Below are 8318 nucleotides of genomic sequence, written 5' to 3' on the forward strand. Positions count from 1 at the left end.
GTTTTAGTCTGGAAAGCCTCAAGCACAATGTTTTCGGAGAGCTCATACGCATGCCATACTACAGAAACATAGTATATAAAACGAAGTATTAGTGAGCTGTACATCAACAATTCTCTTTTTTAAATAATTATGTAAAGAGCTTTGCTGAAAGTCTATATTTTGGCTGTCTTATTGCCGATGTGTTCAGTGCCATCAGAGAGTGACATGTTATTTGTGAAACTAGCACCGCGACATTTGTACTCACAACATTATTTATTACGCTACTATCTCATTAGGACCTGATAACCGACGAATAATATTTGCTAGAAAGAGACAAAAGGGCCATTTTCTTACCAAAATTATTGTTCATCTGCCATGTGCTGCCGTATGTAGAAAACTTGGACTTTTGTAGGATATAAAGCCATTATAATTATTATTAACTTCAAATATTATTCCGTCACTTGGGTAAACATGAGTGTTAGAACTGTCGTTTCGTAAATTATTATACTCCTGACGCCACATCAATTGCAGCAGCCTTGAAGAGTTGAACCGAAAAATTGAAAGCGATGTGATAAAATGCGGGATATGAAATTTACAAAAAAGGAAAAATTTTGGTACAGCTTTAAATTTCTCTTCTTCTCTAGCGACCAAAGCGTTGTGAGGGAAAATCCTGGCTGAAGCACTAAGAGTTTACTTCACAGAAACTTACTAAGGGCACTTAAGACTACTACTCAGAGGCTGTGAAGATGAAACCACTGGTGCTATGATTTAAATATCCAGGGCAGTCTTTCTTTGCTCGCTCGCTTAATTCAAGCTGTTCCAACTCAATCTAATATAATGCACTAATAATTCACCAGAAATCAACATATTCTACTTTAATCACATTTACAAATCTGAGTTTCGTTTAATCTATTTCACAGTGATCAATCCTCATTCAATATTGTCCACCACTAATTCATCTGAGTCCGCAGAACACATCCATAATCCGTCGAAATAAAACATACGGCACCTTATCTCCTCTCCCTCCATAAATAAACTTTATTCAATTGCCCCTTTCATCAAACGGAATCACCTGAACCAACCCGAATCCCCTTATTACCCTCCCCCGACTCAATCGTATCTACCCTTTAATGAAAGTAACGAAAACCCAAATTTTAATTGTTTCTAACTTCTAATAGAGATATCAACACCTGACATGCGTTATTCGACACAACGTCACCAGCCGTAAAATTTTGGTCAGAACTTTTCGGAATGAACGTGGCGCTCTTTGAAGCGACGCCGCCTTCTACGCTGAACGGGAGCCTTAGAATTGTCACCTAAATATATACAACCCGCGAAAACAACCTCGACAGTTTTTAGATGCCTGCTTTCGGCTTTCGAAATTTGGAGCCAGAATGACAATTAAGGAAGAACAATATGTGGAATCTCCTTTCTGAATGTATGAAGGTCGCTAAAATAACATAAAACAATTTTTCATTTTCAATTCATTGTTGGCCAACTATAATTTACTTTTACTCGAAGTCATTGATTTGGCATAGGATGGGGCTGTCGTTAATTAACTTAAAGTAAGTATTAAAGCCTATAGTCTTTAAGAAAACGGAGCAAGCTCCCGTTCTTACGTTTTCCATTAACCATAAGTGCAGGTCTTCCTTGTAGCCGAGAGTCTCAGTCTTTTGTAGTCGACTTGTTCTTCACGTCTGCATCCCTGCCACAAAGGTCTCCCTGTCCCTGTTCTCAGCTGCTAACATTGGATAATTATGCCATGTGCTCGGCCCTGCGCCTTTTTGAGAACCCCATCGGTATATCACCTACGGGGTAAGTGTCAACCAAGCCCTAATGATTATAAATGCAGGCCTTCATTAGTGTCTGTTACGTAAATGACGCCCGCCTTACACTGCCACCGAACGTCACTGTCAGCTCTGAGGTCTCATAATTTTTAAAATACAAACCTGTAAACAATAAAATATATCACCCAGTATACTACGTGCATAGCTGTTGTAAGCACAGCTAATTCAAGAACAGCAATAGTTAGTTATAGCATACACGTATTAAAGGCCCACTGTCCACCCTCCGGTCGAAAATATTTTCTTCCCCGGTGACTGTGAGACTTCGCCCCTGGAACGCAAGGCCGCAAAATGTTTTTGAAAAGAGTAACTAATAACGCAGTTACAGCCACCGCAATCACCCGATTCTGTCATGCTTCTCTCCTTCCGTTCCCTCGCAAAGGTTTTTCACTCTCCTGCCCGAGGTCGTCTAGCCTCCGCAATACAAATTCCCCTTCCTCCTCCGCATTTGGCGGGAGGTGGGGCGTGGCTCTCCGCGAGCGCGAAAAAAAAAAAACGGTCGAGGGAGCGCGCGCCGCTGCATTCAGTCTGGCCGTGGCGAGGGAAAAGTGCGCTGCGAGCGGTAGACACCCATCCTTCTCCCGTCAGTCAGCGAGACGGACCAATGGACGTCGTTCCCGGTACGTACGTCATTATCGGGGCCCGTCGGGCCAGCGCAGGAAGCGGTGAAGCTGGCTTCTCAAAGGAGAGCATGAGGGAGCTTTGAATTGTATTTTCGATGCTTTGCGGCGCGCGTGTCACTGTAGAATTTTGCACAGACTATCTCCGGTACCTGATCGAAACACTGGGCTCCTTTTCTTAAAAGGGCCTTCCCTGGACAGTGGCCCTTTAAGGTATTCACAATATAGAAAAATGTCACGTAAGGCACGTTTTCTTTAGTTATATTTGCCATACGTTTGCAAAAGCTATAAAGACATTTGCAGTTAACGAAAGAATACGTATAGCAAATGTGCCTTCCTCACATATTCTTACTTCTATCTGTAGCTCAGCATATGAATGGGAAAGTCTGATCAAAGGCTTAGACAAATAAAGGCGAACAGCGTTTTGTTTTTCGTTTTTTTTCTTTTTGCGTACAGAAAGCCCCAGGAAATGTGAATGCTTTCGGAAGGTCAGAAGGGCGCAACATTTGAAGACAGTAGTACTGTTCTGTATATGATGAGCGGTGTATCTTGCTGAAGCCGCTAATCACAGTAACGTGGACCATTAAAGAGTAGTAAAGGACACAAACGGCATCAGGTACAATTGGCATGGACACTAAAATATGAAATACCAGTGTTCCAGTGTCCTTGACTAGAAATGTATAGCCCTAACACGAGTATCCCACGAGCACTGAAATATATGGCAGGAGGAGGAGGAGGATGAAACAACTTTATTTAACGCAATATTAGGTGTAGAGAATGTCCTGGGCCAGAGTCACCAAGGCCAACTGGTCGTTCAGCTGGTCAGAGGCTAACTAATCCTACCACGTTGGAGGAGGAGGGTTTGGAAGAGTGGAAAGTGAGGTGACTGAATTGCAACAAGGTAGGAAAGCATGTATTGTTCAAAGTTTGTATAGTATTCAGAACAAATCGGGCATGCAGGGAAATGTCTGATTCGGTATAGAAACCATCAATATGGCAGAAATTTGGAAGCCAACGATAGAGTTAAGCTAAAGATGATGGTAATGCTTGCAAAGCTGTTAAAAGGGAATTATAGGCGCAGTGAACAACTGGCAAAATGACAACTGAGCGAATCTGGAAACACAGGGCCATCAAGTCGGTATCACGATCAAGGAGGATCGAAGATGTATACCTCAGGAAACGTGAAAAAAAGATTATCAATGGCTGTTAAATTAAGCACCTCCATTTCGAAGGCAAGGCTAGGGTAGAAAGTAAGGTGGCAATCGTCGTAGATGGATAATATTACAGAGTGCGCAAGGTTAAAGAGGTCGCATATTAAAAAGAAACCTTACTTGGTCAAATATTTAGGGGAATCCCCCAAGGTGGAGTAGATTTGTAATAAGGGAGTAAATACTCATTGCATCCACCCAAGCGCAGCCATACGACTACAAAGGAAAGCTATACAGCTTTCTCAGAAACTTCGTAGTTAAAGAGAAATTCGTCCTGATCCGGGAATCGAACCCGGCACCACCGCCTTTCCGGGGCAGTCGCTCTACCGACTGAGCTAACCAGGACGGTCAGCAGATCAGATGGTAGGGTGAGAGCGAATTGATCTATAACTCGAAGTGGGAATGGTGTTGGTCAAATATAGCTTTCCTTTGTAGCCGTATGGCTGCGCTTGGGTGGATGCAACGAGTAATTACTCCCTTATTAGAAACCTTACTTGTAGAGATAAGGAACCGAAATAAAAGATTCCCTTAAAGAGTTGATGCCTTCCAGAAGTCAATAATGCTCGTTGCATGCACCAAGCGCAAAAATGATTAGTGAATTCCCCACCCCATGTATGATCAAGAGTAACGGCAGAGGATATATTGGCTTTTTGTACTTTTGGCGTTGCCATTTAGCTTCCCTTCGACTACGGAGCAGCGTCTCCGAATCGTCAAAAGGTAAGTGAAAAATACATTTGCTTGTCAGAAAAAGGTAATCTGCTTACCTCTAGTAAGCTATTGCTTTTGGTCACCATGAGTCATAAAATGCAAGCTTCATCCTTATGCGCACTTGTTTGAAATACAACGAACGTAACTGAAAAAAAAAAAAAAACTTCTACGCATAGGTCTCTATTAGTGTATTCCTGGTGTCGTTGCCAGTGCAAACAGCAACATTCCTGGCAGAAGTTCTATGCTCTTCTGCGTCTCGCTGATAGTTCATGATTTCGTCTAAAATAATCAGGAAAAGGGATACGAATAAAAAGAACTAAAAATGAAGAGCTACGATAAGCAAGGCAGCTCACAGCGAGCCGAGCGGTAACGGGTACGCTAGATCCTGGCAGAAGCCATAGCAAGCGAACTTAGGCGCACAGAATCAAATGTCACCTTGCTTGCGTCGGCAATTTCATCATCTCTTGAACGCGCTCAAGAAGCGAGTGTGGAAGCTCCTTGCCGGCAACCAAGCTTGAGATCAGGTATAGGAGGTGACGAAGATATGAAACGCGGGTAACGACGTTACTTCGAGCTAGTGCGTCAACGTGTTGCCAGGAAGAGAGAAAAGCGGAAAAGATAGAATAGGGAGTAAAAGGGCTGCCTCTTGCGTAAAGTAACGCGAAAAAAAAAGCGAATATAAAGAGCAGACGAATAAATGGAAGCACAGGAGAGGCTGGTAATACTGATCTTGCGTTATGTTCTATGATGGAGTCTCACGTCCACGGCAAATACAGAATTGCCATGGTAACCGCATCTTCCGCATCGGAGAACTAGGTACGTCGGTCTCGCTGAATGGGTGCTGAGATGATACACCGTTCACTGCGTGGCAGCTGTCGGGACGGCTCTCTCTGCATTGCGTTCGCTTCTCTTCCCTTCCTTTTCTTCGAACTAAACTTAGTCTGCAACGGCTTTCTAGAGCCACCATCGTACCACACTCTTGGTGCTTAGGCGTAGTATCTGGTTCGCCTATGGAAAAATCAGTCGGGGGCGATAGCGTTCCCTAGCGCAAAATGGGTTAGCTATATCTGCATTGTGCACTCTGGAAACTTCCTATTGCACATGTGGCATGATGAAACATGTGTTGTTTCTGCCCGCGAAAGGTTTTCGCGGGCATATACATAAAGGCTATTAGGCTTTCGAACATGAAATTTAACGTCTTTCATTTTTCATCTATTTTAAATGTGAAAACTCCTCTTCGAGTTTGTCTAGGGCTACTAGTTATCTAAACTATCTTGCGTTCAACACAGATATCGTCAACTGAACTGAAACGAACTTATTAACAACTACCTGCTTCCCATGTAACTTAACAAAACAAAAAATAACTACAATACGTTGAGGCAAGGCTAAAAGTCTCTAAAGATAGCTTCAAAGGCAATGAAAACACCAGGCCACGCATGAGAAGGAGGCATGAACCAGGTATATAAAATTGCGAGCCTTACAATACTGTCTCTGAGTGCAGTGCCTTAAGTGCATACATGTACCGGTGGTGCAGTATTATCTAGAGGACATAAGAGGCAAAGAACCGGGTCATATCAGCCCCGCAACTGTATTAAAGAAGAATGAAGAGTGCATTATCAAAGACGTGTATGGACGCAAACAAGAGGCTGCAGTTAAAAAACAAATTTGCCAGGGTTTCAGCTCAAGAAGAAAAGCGTAGGCGCGTAAGACGTGAATTTTTCGAGCTATCAACGGTTTCGCTCCCCTAAGCAGCTCAGAACTAACTGCTGTTTTTCTACTTCTGGCTACACTGCACTTTCCCGCGGCAGAGACTTGTTCAGCTCTAAGACAAAAAAAAAACACGCTTCAGGAAATTAGCTATCTTACAGCATAGATAGATAGATGAATTTATTAAAAAGAAAGGAAAAAGAGGTTGGCCGGATGATTAAAATCGGGCCTGCTTCTTTGCACTGGGGAACTGGAAGGGGAGAAGAAAGAGGATCATGATGGGTGACAATGTGGGAGAAGGCATATGAAAAAATATACAGGCACGGCAGCTTGCTTTATAAGCGCAAATCAAGTCCGGTGGCGCACAAAAACGGCAAAGAGCACGCACTGCCTGGACACCCTTCCCCTTGTTCTGCCAAGCGCCCAGCAGCAGTTCCTCCGACAGAGGGCATTTTTCCAAACGCTTCAGGAAAGCGGCTATCACATTTCTTTCACACGCATACCCTGGGCACACCAATTCTTACAGCATATGCGATTGATGGACTGTCACGAAGGTCAAAACGAAAAAAAAAAAAAAAACTACAAGTCTCATGGCGGAAGCATGCATCATTAAAAAAAGCGAAGGGACTACCATGACAAGGATAATGTTCTCCGTAAGGTTTAAGACCGGTAACGTCCGAAAATGTTTTGAGAATAGTTTTAGAACTGCGAAAGAAAGGGCGAAAATCATTTTTTGAAAGAGGGCGACACTTACGAGTGGAAATTGCGAGATATTGGTTCTACGTGTTCCATAATACGCAAATTCTACTGGTAATGAGAACTATTTAGACGCCAATAATAAAGATATAGAAGAAAATCAAATTACCCGGAGGTTACGAGGGTTTCCAATGACCTGTGGATCTATTATTGCGTTGCGAGTTTTGCGCAGGAGTGATAAACTGCTTTAAACGGGCTACCGTACGACACGGCTGAAAATTGATTTCCACAAGCAGTAGTTGATTCTCCAATGAAGATATAGCAGAGGATGAATGTTGCTGCAAAGGCCTGCCATAAAACAATAACCAGAAGCAAGGGTAAGAATTGACAGGCTATAGCGCGACATGCCGGTTCAATACACAAAACGGAAGTTATTCACATAGCTGTGCCCCGGAAATATATTGCGATAACATCCTCTCTTCCGTTCAATTATTATGGCGCAAAATTAAAGACGAATTACTCAGCACTCTGCACTAAAATCGTAGCCGCCAACTGCCGCAGTCAGCAACACAAATGCCATAATCGCTGTAACAAAGCAGTGATTTACCTGTACCGCTCCTAGGTAAGTGGTTTGTTTTATTTACGTATGCATTCCTGTGGATGAAAAACAAAATTCGTTCAGGACCTTACCTGTAGCTGATGGTAAAAAAAAAAATAATTCTCGGTTGTCTTCGTCCTTATTTGGAGTTTGTATGGTTCGGCGCAAATATGTTTGAATACATTTTGCACCAGAATATGCTCGCGCTTACGGAAAAGTATGTAAGTATTCTTTTCTAAGACGTTTTGCACCATGATATGCTTGAGCTAAGAGGAAATGGGGGCGTGCTTGTGTCGCATATGAGATAAAGACTCCTTCAACTTTAAATGCGGTGACGTAGAAGTTCCTAGCCACGCCATTCTTACCAGTTCATTTTACTTTGCGTACTTATACGGGGTTATTGTGCACTACCTAAAGGTAAACAGCGAAGCAAAAATTGGCACTCACTCTTGTTGAATAGTCTCATTTACGCACGCTCCGATCAGCGTTTGTGCTCTAAATCGTAGTAAGAAATGAAAGTTCGTCAAATTGATTACGACTATAGACCGAAGGCCTAGAAAGGAAGCCGTACTTTTCAGAGAGATCGGATTATAGATTTGTAGCCCACTTACTTGGCTACATGCGCGCCCTAGAATCTGAATAAATGAAACTCCTCATGAAGCTGAAAAATAAACCCTGTAGTCGTGGACCCTTCAGGGCCTGCATTCCTAACAACGTAGAAATGTTCCGGATAGAAAAAAGTTGCTTCAAGATCTATTGTTGAGAGTTCAAAGCAGACTTGTAGAGAAAAAGGCTTAGACCACCTTGCTTTCTGCCGGAACAAAGCCTTGTTTTCACCCAAGTTCACACAGTTCTCCCAATTCAACTGAAACTACACATAACAAATGAGAGAAGTTATAAACCTTCCAATTTAAGTTAGGCGAGCATACCAGGATGTGAAAATTCAGTGCGGGGCGAC

The 8318-nt window shown here is 42.8% G+C and overlaps 1 non-coding gene across 1 annotated transcript; it reads right to left on the reverse strand.

Moving 5' to 3' along the window:
- Nucleotides 1–3922: 3922 nt before the first annotated feature.
- TRNAS-GGA (transfer RNA serine (anticodon GGA)) lies at nucleotides 3923–3996 on the reverse strand. Its single transcript has one exon. It is a non-coding gene; the product is annotated as a tRNA-Ser (tRNA).
- Between the last annotated feature and the right edge of the window lie 4322 nt (nucleotides 3997–8318).

This window comes from Amblyomma maculatum, chromosome 9, assembly GCF_055883805.1.
Source record: "Amblyomma maculatum isolate TAMU_Amacu chromosome 9, ASM5588380v1, whole genome shotgun sequence".
Lineage (NCBI taxonomy): Eukaryota > Metazoa > Arthropoda > Arachnida > Ixodida > Ixodidae > Amblyomma > Amblyomma maculatum.